The sequence below is a fragment of the Ahaetulla prasina genome, chromosome 4, assembly GCF_028640845.1.
Source record: "Ahaetulla prasina isolate Xishuangbanna chromosome 4, ASM2864084v1, whole genome shotgun sequence".
Taxonomy (NCBI): domain Eukaryota; kingdom Metazoa; phylum Chordata; class Lepidosauria; order Squamata; family Colubridae; genus Ahaetulla; species Ahaetulla prasina.
In genome coordinates this window covers 109,817,878-109,831,348 of record NC_080542.1, presented here as the reverse complement: position 1 = coordinate 109,831,348, position 13,471 = coordinate 109,817,878, and the positions used below count along the sequence as shown (strand labels likewise).

The 13,471-nt window shown below is 40.0% G+C and overlaps 1 protein-coding gene across 1 annotated transcript in view; it reads right to left on the bottom strand.

Annotated features, from left to right (window-relative positions):
• Positions 1–13,471, bottom strand: part of DGKB (diacylglycerol kinase beta) — a 332,776-nt gene that overhangs the window by 62,203 nt on the left and 257,102 nt on the right. The window lies entirely within an intron of this gene.

Sequence of the window (13,471 nt, the reverse complement as noted above, 5' to 3'; positions counted from 1 at the left end):
CCTCGCACCACCATCACTAATGGTTCTCTGAACCACCTGCCACAATCGCTACCGGATCATCTGATCCTTTCCAAACCAGGAGCATTTCACCTTTGTGTCAATGTATGTTAAATTTGTATCTGAGATATGATTATATGGAGTATGGATGTAGCTGTTTAGGAGGAATTAAACTATATACTTGACATGTAAGAAGTAATGTAAATTTGTACAAAGATAAAGTATATCATTTATTAGCTTAAATTTGATGACAATGTTTAAAACCAGTGACGTTAAACCATGTCCATTGTTTTTCATTTGAATTATTAATAAAAAACTTTAAAAAAAAAGAACTTGATGGTCACTCTGACTGAGCTCCAGAGATGCTGTGTGGAGATGGGACAGAGTTATAAAAGGACAATCATTACTGCAGCCCTCCATTGATCTGAGGTTTATGGCAAAGTGGCTAGATGTAAGACTCTCCTCAGTGCAAAATGCAAAAAAGTTCTAAAGACCTCTCAGACTGTGAGGAACAAAATGCCCCAGTCTGATGAAATGAAGATTGAACTGATTGGCCTCAGTTCTAAATATTATGTATGGAAGAAACCAGGCACCACTCATCACCTGCCCAATAGCATCCCAACAGTGAAGCATGGTGGTGGCTGCATCATTTTTTCAGCAGCAGGGACTGGGAGACTGATAATGGCTGAAGGAAAGCTGAATGGAGCAAAGTACAGGGATATCCTCAATGAAAACCTGTTTCACAGCGCTCAATACCTCTGAGTGGGCCAAAGATTCACTTTCCAACATGACAATGATTCTATGTGCACAGCGAATGCAACACAGGAGTGGCTTAGGGTCAACTTTTAAAATGTCCTAGAGCCCAGTTGGAGTCCTGACTTGACTGCTATTGAATATCTCTGGTGGGACCTGAAAATGGCTGCCTTTGACAGTTGCCATCCAACCTGATTGAGCTTAAGAGGATTTGCAAAGGAAGAATGGCACAAAATCCCCCAATGCAGGTATGCAAAGCCAAAAGGACTCAATATTGTAATTACTGTCAAAGGTGCTTCAATAAAGTATGGAGATCTGAATACTTATGCCAATGTGATATTTCAGATTTTTTTTATTTTTAATAATTTTACAGACATTTTTAAACTTTTGTTTTCACTTTGTCATTATGAGTACTAAGTGTAGATTAATGAGAAAAAATGAATTTCAACAACTGTAGAATCAGGTTGCAGCATAACTAAATTGACAAAAGTGAACGGGATCTGAATAGTTTCTGAATGCATCATATATATATATGATATATATATATATATATACATACACACACACATATATACCTATGCCACACAGAGAGAGAGTATATAAAAATAAAATAATACTGTAAATATTTTACCACCCAAGACAGAAATAAGAAAAGAAGAAATGGAGGGAAAAAGGAAGAGATATTAGATTTTTGTGTGAGAAAGAAGATATATCAGACTCAAAGAATTAGAAGGATGCAAATCATTTGAGAACAAACCACTTTTAGTATATCTAATTTTCTACTAAAACATTGAAAATGGACTACTCCAGCTAAAGTCTTTTCTAGCATATGAAAGTCATTGAAACAGCAGAAAGAATAAATTTCCCACATTTTTCTTCCTGTAATGGGACTATTTAATAACTGGTGAATATTCCCACCACTTTATTTTTTATTCTCATGAAACCTCTTATTCATGACAGGAATACAGAAGCATTATTGGAAAAAGCTACCATCTCTTAATCTCTTTAAAGACATTATGGGTATACACTAGATTTTGATAAATAAGGATCTGAATTGGTTTTCTCCTATTTACTTAAATTATAGAGCTTTTTGTAGGTGCATGGTTTTGTCTGCAGAAGTAAGCATGAGAAACACACTTGATTTCAGTGAAAGTATATTAATTTAGAGACTACTATATGATTCTTGTTTGTCATGAGTGGGAATATCAGCAGCAATCATTACATCACAAACAATGTGGTGGTTGCTGTTGATGTTCCCTAGCCATGTTCTGAATTAAAAAAAACTGAGTATCCCTAATTCTTTTTTCTGGCTGCTGTCTCAAGAAATGCATGAAATACATTAATTTACTTTTTAATCTGATGTGCCATCAAGCCCTTTCAATTTACTATTTTAAGGGCTTCCTGCATGAGCAGGAGGATTGGACAAGAAGTTCTTCCAGCTCTGTTATAAATTGCTGTTTATTTCCCACCACAAGTCTGTGTAAACAAGGCATTATGAACTCTAGCTGACCAAATTATGGAGGCTGAAGCCAAATACCCCGATTCACTGGCCATTATTTTGGGAGATCTAAACAAGGCAAACTTGAGGTAAGAGCTACCAAAATACTTTCAGCATGTCAATTGTCCCACTAGACGCAAGAATACTTTAGACCATTGCTACACAACACTAAAAGATGCTTATTGGTCCTTACCATGAGCAGCTGTAGGACACTCTGATCATTGCACAATTCACCTTGTACCTGCATACAGGCAAAGACTTAAAAACCACAAAACCAGCAATTAAATCAGTAAAGACTTGGACTGAGGAGGCAAAGTTAAAGTTACGGGATTGCTTAGACTGCACTGATTGGAATATTTTTGAAGATACCTCTGCCGACCTGGATAAACTCACAGATACTGTAACATCATATGTCAGCTTCTATGAAGACCCATGTGTACTGACGAGGAACTTGCGAATATACAGTAACAACAAACTTGGTTCACAGATAAACTTAAGCAGCTATGTCATTCCAAAGAGGAACCCTACACAAAAGGTGATAAAATGCTGTACAATCAGGCCAGAAATGTATTAACAAGGGAGATCAGAGCAGCAAAAAGAAGCTACTCTGAAAAGCTAAAGAATCAGTTCTCAAAAAATGAAACAGCAAATGTGGAAAACTCTTAAAAATATCCCCAACTATGGCAAACCTCCTTCCCAGGCTGAAGGAAATCAACAACTGGGAGATGACCTGAAGGTGTTTTACTGCAGGTTTGAAAGGAAACTACAGCCACCTATCTCCACAACTCCCATCTCAGACACACCAACAACATCCAAGCCTCCTACAACTGACCCCATCCCAGTGGGTTCACAGACTTGTAAGTGGATCACAATCTTTCTAACAAACAGGAAGCAGCAGGTGAAGCTAAGAAGAATCACATCAGATAACCTGTACAATTAGCACAGGGCCCCCCAAAGGCTGTGTGCTCTCCCCATTTCTCTTCTCTCTGTATACCAATGACTGCATCTCTAACAATCCATCTGTTAAACTACTGAAGTTTGCAGATGACACAACAGTGATCAATCTCATTCGAGACAATGATGAATCCACATACCGATGGGAGGTTGAACAACTAGCCTCGTGGTGCGACTGGAACAATCTGGAACTGAACACACTCAAAACCGTAGAAATGGTGGTAGACTTTAGGAGAAACCCTTCCATACTTCCACCTCTCACAATACTAGACATCACAATAGCAATAGTAGAAACCTTCAAATTTCTAGGTTCTATCATATCGCAAGATCTAAAATGGGAATGCGCTAAGTACCAGTCATCGGTGGTTAAAGCATCTTTAAATGACTTGGTTAGTTCATCTGGGAGAGAGGATTCGGGTTTGGAGTGGCTTCTAGTTATAGCTGGAGCTGCCAACTGTTGCACGGGAAGTATTGGCTGAACTACCTCGGAGCGAGTGCAATTGTATTGGGGCAACCGTGAGAGAGCATCTGCTAAGAAGTTTTTTCCTCCCGGAATGTAATGTAAGGTGAAATTAAAACGGTTAAAATATTGAGCCCAGCGGGCTTGTTTAGGTGAAAGTTTTCTAGGAGTTTTTAGGGCCTCTAGATTTTTGTGGTCAGTCCAAACTTCAAACGGATGATTTGAACCTTCTAAGAAATGTCTCCATGTTCGTAAGGCCCAATGAACTGCAAATGCTTCCTTTTCCCAAATAGCCCATCGTCTCTCAGTTTCAGTCAATTTCCGAAAGCGCAGGGTTGTAGTTTACCATCAGGATTGTTTTGGAGCAAAACGGCTCCGACTGCTACATCACTGGCATCTGCTTGTATTACAAAGGGAACATTCATGTCGGGGTGTTTCAAAATTGGTTCGGCAGCAAAGAGTCGTTTCAATTTTTCAAATGCTGCTTGACATTCCATTGTCCATTCGAGGGGCAGTGATGGTTTGGGTTTAGTGTCTCCTTTAGTTTTTAGGAGGTTGGTGATTGGCAAAGCAATTTGAGCAAAGGAGGGGATGAATTGACGGTAGAAATTTGCGAATCCTAAAAAACTTTGTAGCTGTTTGCGGGTGCGTGGGGGGGCCCATTCCAAAACAGCTTTCACCTTTTCTGGATCCATTTCCAATCCATCCGCTGAAATGCGATACCCTAAGTAGTCTATTTTAGTTTGATGGAAATCACATTTGGATAGCTTGCAATACAGTTCAGCAGATAATAACTTTTTGAGAACTGCTCTTACTAGTTTAATATGTTCTTCCATAGTTTCTGTATAGATGAGTATGTCGTCAAGGTAGACAAGAACCCCTTTGAACAAATGCTGATGGAGTATTTCATTTATCAGTTGCATAAAACTGCAGGCGCCCCCTGTAGACCAAAAGGCAGTACTCGAAACTGGAAACACCCTAGTGGACAGTTGAAAGCGGTTTTCCATTCATCCCCCTCCTTTATACGGACTCTGTAGTAAGCTTCTCGCAGGTCCAATTTGGTGAAGAACTTCCCCTTCGCTAAGTGTGCTAACATATCTTTCATGAGCGGCATGGGGTATATGTTTTTTGCACACTGCGTTTAAATTTCTATAGTCAACTATCAGACGAAATGAGCCGTCTTTCTTTTCCCGGAACATCACAGGTGCGGCCACGCGAGGCCTAGCTGGTTGGATAAAGCCCCGCTCTAGGTTTTTGTCTATGAACTTTTGCAGCTCTCCCAATTCCTTTTGGGTCATGGGGTAAGCTTTTGGTTTTGGAAGTTTACCCCGGTAGGATGTCGATGGCACAATCAATAGGCCTATGGGGAGGTAGAACGCCTGATGCTTTCTCACTAAAGACTTCCGCAGGTCCCAGTACTCCTTAGGTATCCTTTCCTCCCCATCTATCCGTTCAACCATTGCCCCCACTTATCTTGGAGCATGGCCATAGTCTGACTCTTCTTGGATCCCCTTTCCTCCTTTTAACGCTCTTGAGCGGAACCGTAAGACTCTGCCTCCAGTTAATATGGGGTTCCATTTCGCAACCATGACAGTCCTAGTACCAAAGGTTGGTCCATTCCAGGGCTACTATGAAGTTTAAAATCTCGCGATGGTCTCCAATTTCCATTTCTATGGGTTCTGTTACGAAATGGGCGGGTCCTCCCCTGCCACACTGCCATCCAACTGGGCAAATGCTATGGGCCTGCTTAGGGTTCTCAACCTTAGTTCCATTTTTCTACTAGTTCGGGACTGATCATGCACCTAGTACATCCCGAATCTAATAATGCTAACATTTCCCTTGTTGCCCGAGGAGGAACATGCAGGTTGACTGGAATGTCCAAGGGGCCCCGTGCCCAACTCACCAGAAAGTCTTCGCCGGACTCGATGTGGTTTTGCTGTCATCAGTGTCGGTCGACGCTCATGTCCTCCTGGATGGGCGTGCCTTCTTGGCAATGCCGTCCTCCACTTTTGCCGGTTTCGCCTTAGCAGTTGGTTTCACTGCTTCCTTCCCACCACCAGGGTCGTGCTTGGAACCAACTTCACTCGACAGTCGGCTGCCCGATGGCCCTCTTTTCCACATCTGTAGCACGCAGTCGATCGTTGTCTCCCTTCCTCTGGTCTAGGCGTGTCCCTTGAGGGCCACCCAGGAGAATGGGCCGGGTACGGTCTTCCAGTGCGCTGCCTTCTGCTACGGTCCTTCGCTAGTTCAATTTCCATCTCTGCTGCCAGGGTATACCAGCCATACAATGTGGTTGGAGACGCTCGTGCCCGGCACAGTTCATAGAGATCTCCATTCAGGCCCTCTTTGTAAAAGTCGACCAGGATCACCTCCGACCACCCTCTCATCAAGGGGACTAGATCACTGAATTCCTGGGTATAATCAGCCACCGGTCTCCTCCCTTGCCTGATGGTTTTCATTCGACCTTTGGCCTTCTGCTCCGCCAGGGGGTCCTCAAACCTCCTCCTTAGTGCCGTAATAAAATGCTCGTAATTTTGCAGTAGGGGGGAGTGGTTTTTATACAGCGACACAAACCATGCAGCTGCTCTTCCGGTCAAATTGTGGGTCACAGCTCTAACTTGTGCTGCCTGTGACCAATAATCTCCCAGTCTAACATGTGGTCATTCACTATCGCCAGGAACAATTCCAGCTCCTTCGCATCTCCATCAAATTTTTCTAATATGGGGAATTTTGGCTTTTTCCTTCCCCTCGCAGCCTTGCTTGGTCAGCAGGTGGCGCGACCCACATCCAATTCAGCTTCCTCTGGGAGAGGTTCGTGGCTCTGGCTCTTGAAATCTCTCTGCCCAGGGAATCTCCTCCAGCTGGCCCCTTGTGTCATCTTCCTCCTCTTCTCCTCCCCCAGGAGGCCCGGGTCGGGTTCCATACCTTTGACGGGCTGCTTGCCTTACTTTCACTTCACGGAAAAGACGCAAGGCTTCCTCTAACTGGAGCTTGTCCTTTATCTCTTGCTCTCCTGCCAATCCGAAGCCTAAACTTCTTTTTCTTCCTTTTGTCACTCCAGAGGAAGCTCTTCTGTGTCTGGTTTCCAACTTTTATCTTCCAGCTGTAATTGTTCCATCCACCGATCTCTGCAATCTTCCAGCTCTGTTATAAATTGCTGTTTATTTCCCACCACAAGTCTAAACAAGGCACTATGAACTCTAGCTGACCAAATTATGGAGGCTGAACCAAATACCCTGATTCACTGGCCATTATTTTGGGAGATCTAAACAAGGCAAACTTAAGGAAAGAGCTACCAAAATACTTTCAGCATGTCAATTGTCCCACTAGAGGCAAGAATACTTTAGACCATTGCTACACAACACTAAAAGATGCTTATTACCATGAGCAGCTGTAAGACACACTGATCATTGCATGATTCACCTTGTACCTGCTTACAGGCAAAGACTTACCAACAATTAAATCAGTGAAGACTTTGACTGAGGAGGCAAAGTTAAAGCTACAGGCTTGCTTTGAATGTACTGATTGGAATATTTTTGAAGATACCTCTGCAGACTTGGATGAACTCACAGATACTGTAACATCATATGTCAGCTTCTGTGAAGACCCATGTGTACCAGGAACTTGCGAATATACAGTAACAACAAACTTGGTTCACAGATAAACTTAAGCAGCTATGTCATTCCAAAGAGGAACCCTACACAAAAGGTGATAAAATGCTGTACAATCAGGCCAGAAATGTATTAACAAGGGAGATCAGAGCAGCAAAAAGAAGCTACTCTGAAAAGCTAAAGAATCAGTTCTCAAAAAATGAAACAGCAAATGTGGAAAACTCTTAAAAATATCCCCAACTATGGCAAACCTCCTTCCCAGGCTGAAGGAAATCAACAACTGGGAGATGACCTGAAGGTGTTTTACTGCAGGTTTGAAAGGAAACTACAGCCACCTATCTCCACAACCCCCATCTCAGACACACCAACAACATCCAAGCCTCCTACAACTGACCCCATCCCAGTGGGTTCACAGACTTGTAAGTGGATCACAATCTTCCTAACAAACAGGAAGCAGCAGGTGAAGCTAAGCAAGATCACATCAAATACCTGTACAATTAGCACAGGGCCCCCAAGGCTGTGTGCTCTCCCACTTCTCTTCTCTCTGTATACCAATGACTGCATCTCCAATGATCCATCTGTTAAGCTACTGAAGTTCGCAGATGACACAACAGTGATTGGTCTCATTCGAGACAATGATGAATCCACATATAGATGGGAGGTTGAAACTAGCCTTGTGGTGCAACCAAAACAATCTGGAACTGAACACACTCAAAACCGTAGAAATGGTGGTAGACTTTAGGAGAAACCCTTCCATACTTCCACCTCTCACAATACTAGACATCACAATAGCAATAGTAGAAACCTTCAAATTTCTAGGTTCTATCATATCGCAAGATCTAAAATGAACAGCTAAAATCAAAAATGTTATCAAAAAAGCACAACAAAGAATGTTCTTTCTGTGCCAATTCAGAAAGGTCAAACTGCCCAAGGAGCTGCTGATCCAGTTCTACCGAGGAATTATTTAGTCTGTCAGCTGCACCTCTATAACTGTGTGGTTTGGTTATGCAACCCAACAAGACAGACACAGACTTCAGAGGATAATTAGAACTGCAGAAAAAACAATTGCTACCAACCTGCCTTCCATAGAGGACCTGTATACTGCATGAGTCAAAAAGAGGACTGTGAAAATATTTACAGATCCCTCACATCCCTCACATAAACTGGGCAAAGAGATGCTATAGAGCACTGCACACCAGAACAACTAGACACAAGAACAGTGTTTCCCAAATGCCACCACTCTGCTAAATAAATAATTCCCTCAACACCGTCAAACTATTTACTAAGTCTGCCCTACTATTAATCTTTCATCGTTCCCATCACCCAATTCCTTCCACTTATGACTGTATGACTGTAACTTTGTCACTTGTATCCTTATGATTTATATTGATATTGTTTCCTGATTGCTTATTGTACCTTATGACTATCATTATGTTTTTTACCTTGTGATTCTTGATGAACGTATCTTTTCTTTTATGTACACTGAGAGCATATGCACCAAGACAAATTCCTTGTGTGTCCGATCACACTTGGCCAATAAAAAAATCTATTCTATTCTATTCTATTCTATTCTATTCTATTCTATTCTATTCTATTCTATTCTATTCTATTCTATTCTATTCTATTCTTCTTTTAAGTCTATCTAGAAGCTGTTCGTTTATTTAATGTCTACACTGTTTCTAATACCATCATACCTTAAGGCATTTACAATTAGAATAATAAAATACAATAAGCTAAAGCAACATGGAAATATTTAGAAAAATGGAGTGGAAATAAAAAACAAAACTGTTGTTCAGAAACATTTATGCAGGGAAGACCTGGGTGAAGATATAGAACCTAAAATAATAGACACATGAGGAGCCATATGAGAAAACCACTGTTGTGGAGGCCACTACTGTCCCAATTGCCAATGCTACTTCTGTCTCATTCCCTGATGTCACCTCTGCTGTTGCACTGCTGCTGCTTTCTGTCCGATGTGCTGTCACCCCATCCTCCATAGCTGACACAAAGGCTGAACTGGGCCCACTCATCTTTAACAAATTAATAGAGTTGGATGGGACCTAATAGGTCATTTAGTCCAACCCTCTGATCAAACAGGAGATCCTATACCATGACAAATGGCATTCCAATCTTTTCTTGAAAGTCTCAAGTGATGAAGCTCCCATAACTTCTGAAGGTAAACTTTCCATTGGTTGATTGTTCTCACTGTCAGAAAGTTTCTCGTCATTTCTAGGTTGAATCTCTCCTTGGTCAGTTTCTAAATATTCTTTGTCTGTCCTTCAGGACAGCTTGGAAAACAGCTTGACCCCCTCCTCTCTGTGGCAGCCCCTCAAGTATTGGAAGACGGCTATCATGTCTCCCCTGGTTCTTCTCTTTACTAGGCTAGCTATGCCTAGTTTATGTAACCGTTTTTCATATGTTTTATTCTCCAGTCCCCTATCATCCTGGTTGCTTTCCTCTGCACTTTTTCTAGAGTCTTAACATCTTTTTTATAGTGTGGTGACCAAAACTGGATGCAGTACTCTAGGTGTGGTCTTACTAGGGCTTTATAGAGAGGTATTAGTACCTCACTTGATCTTATTATATCCCTCTGTTAATGCAACTCATGGATCAGATATTGCCCATGGACCATAATATAGAGTAAAATATTGAATTTGATTGGTATTTAATTGAAGTTAGAGATGGTAGAGAGGTTACTCTTTGGTAGAGAGATTACATGGCCACATTCAGGTACTTCATTCAGCAACCTGATAAATAGAATAGAATAGAATTTTTATTGGCCAAGTGTGATTGGACACACAAGGAATTTGTGTTGGTGCATATGCTCTCAGTGTACATAAAAGAAAAGATACGTTCATCAAGGTACAACATTTACAACACAACTGATGGTCAGTATATCAATATAAATCATAAGGATTGCCAGCAACAAGTTACAGTCATACAGTCATAAGTGGAAAGAGATTGGTGATGGGAACTATGAGAAGATTAATAGTAGTGCAGATTCAGTAAATAGTTTGACAGTGTTGATGGAATTATTTGTTTAGCAGAGTGATGGCCTTCGGGGAAAAAACTGTTCTTGTGTCTAGTTGTTCTAGTATACAGTGCTCTATAGCGTCGTTTTGAGGGTAGGAGTTGAAACAGTTTATATCCAGGATGCGAGGGGTCTGTAAATATTTTCACGGCCCTCTTCTTGATTCGTGCAGTATACAGGTCCTCAATGGAAGGCAGGTTGGTAGCAATTATTTTTTCTGCAGTTCTAATTATCCTCTGAAGTCTGTGTTTTTCTTGTTGGGTTGCAGAACCGAACCAGACAGTTATGGAGGTGCAAATGACAGACTCAATAATTCCTCTGTAGAACTGAATCAGCAGCTCCTAGGGCAGTTTGAGCTTACTGAGTTGGCGCAGAAAGAACATTCTTTGTTGTCCTTTTTTAATGATGTTTTTGATGTTTGTTGTCCATTTTAGATCTTGCGATATGATAGAACCTAGAAATTTAAAGGTTTCTACTGTTGATACTGTGTTGTCTAATATTGTGAGAGGTGAAAGTATGGAAGGGTTTCTGCTAAAGTCTACCACCATTTCTACGGTTTTGAGTGTGTTCAGTTCCAGATTGTTTTGGTTGCACCACAAGGCTAGTCGTTCGATCTCTCGTCTATATGCGGATTCGTCATTGTCTTGAATGAGACCAATCATTGTTGTGTCACCTGCGAACTTCAGTAGCTTAACAGATGGATCGTTGGAGATGCAGTCATTGGTATACAGAGAGAAGAGACGTGGGGAGAGCACACAGCCTTGGGGGGTCCCTGTGCTAATTGTACAGGTATTTGATGTGATCTTGCTTAGCTTTACCTGCTGCTTCCTGTTTGTTAGGAAGCTTGTGATCCACTTACAGGTCTGTTCCGGTTCCTGTAGCTGGTTTAGCTTAGTTAGAAGAATATCTGGAATAATGGTATTGAATGCTGAACTAAAGTCTACAAAAAGGACCCTTGCATAGGTCTTTGGAGACTCAAGATGTTGTAGGATGTAGTGCAGAGCCATATTAATAGCATCATCTGTTGATTCTTTAATCTGTTAATTCTGTACCAACTGCAATTTTGCATCAAGAACTAAATCATGCTCACTGCGAATACATTACAAATATCATGAAGTTATAGCATCTAATTTGTAAAAGAAAGGATGCCACAGATACATTTATCAAATCTGGTAACAGATATCCCTGCCTTCAGTGGTCACATGGGCTTGCAATGGCAAGCATGACTTCAAAAGCACCCCATTTCTTATATCACTTCATTTAGATTGGTTAAATCTCCAGTTCCCATATATAGAAATGGCTCTTGCCAGACTCCAGTCTTAGGTTATTTGCTCTTAGCCCCTCCATTATTGCATTTAGACACTGGCTCAGAACATGCCCAGCCTTTTCTGATTTAAATTAATGAAGAAGTAGAGCTGATTGCCACCAGCAAATTAACCACAAAAGTCATGATTACTTTTCCTGCTAGTTTCGTATAAAGAGCACCATAGATAAATCAACCAGCTGTACTCTACAACATTCCTGCCCCGGACAGTCATTCCACACTACTCTTTGAAACCATAACCATAATACGGATAGAGCACTACAACACTGTGACCCCTGTCCAGCTAAAGGGAACCATTCAGGATAATGACATCAAAAGTTATTATGAGATCAAACAAGATCAACAGTTGCCATCCCTATGTTTGTTTGTCTGTCTGTCTCTCCTCAGGTCATCAGTTAGGACTAAATGCAAACTAAAAGGATTGAAATAAATTACCACCAAATGATAATTCTAATTTGATATATGGCAAACATTATTAAAATAATAATGATATTGTTTTACTTCACTATATTACATTTGATTCAATTTAAATCGAGTTTATTTTTTACCAGTTTTTAGGGCAGCAAGTCCAATATATTGCTGAAAGATTTCCTGTCTGGTTTAGTCTGCCACTATATTAGGCAAAATGTGTACCTTTGAAACAAAGAGTGGGAAGAATTCCACCCCAGTCTAAATAGTCCTGGTCTGAAGGCTCTATAATCAAATGAGGATTTATAATTCTACAGTCTCATGATCTAATATCAAATACGTACGAATGCCTAAAATAAACATAGCATAAAATAGTGGAGATCTTGAGTCCTAGGGAGTCATGGCTGCTGAATCTATCCGTTTTGTTCTCTTGTAGCCAGGCAAGAAAAATAAAAGATAAATTGTGATTTACAGTTGATTACATTCTTTTACTGAAGCTGGTTTTTTTTTCTTGCATTGTATCTTTTTCAGTTAATGGAATCTTTCCTCAAAAGCAAAGACCATACCTGTGGAAAACTTATTTTACCTACAAATTATACAGGGAGTAGGAGTAAACATTGCAAGCTGGCACACTGTGTTTAAAACAGAGATATAAGAAGCAATGAAAGTTATGGGATTATGTAGTATTGAATCAGAATAGATTCATTCTGGCCTATATAGTATACTCTTTTACCTATAGCGGATATATTGCAAAGCTAGGATTGAAAATATAATAATTTGTAAGCAGGTACTAATATTTTATAATGAGGTACTGATCTTGTGTTGTTTCAACATGTTTCTACATAAAAAGCCAAGAATTAATATAGATTATTTTATTCATATTTATGTAGCAATATATAAACATTTTTTCCATCAATTCGATTATCATGAGCTAACCTTTCTTTCCCGCTTCTAGTTCATCATTCACCTTTTATTTTTCCAAGAATCAGTTTTTAATCCACCTATCAGGTAAATTAATCAAAGCAAACAACACAAGCAACACAGTATAAAGAAATATACTGTCATGTTATTTAGCCAGGCCTTTGTGAAGATAAGCAATCCAGGATGTATTTTTTAAATAGACAGAAGTTTAAATGATAATAATGTTAATTATTTTATTTTGTTAATGTTAATAAAGTTTTCAAAGCTTCATAATAAAAAATTGTTCATCCTTTCCACTACCTTGTTATAAGAATATAATTGTAACAATCATCAGAAGTCCTTATAATAATTGTATTATTTAAAGAGATACAAATGAAAAAGATTGATTCCTATTTTATATTATATTTTTTTTAGAACATCATAGACTGTTTCTAAATATTTTTTCTTACTGTCCACCATGCTTATGAACAAAAAGTCAAAATTAATTATTTAGCAATAGATTATCTCTGTAGTA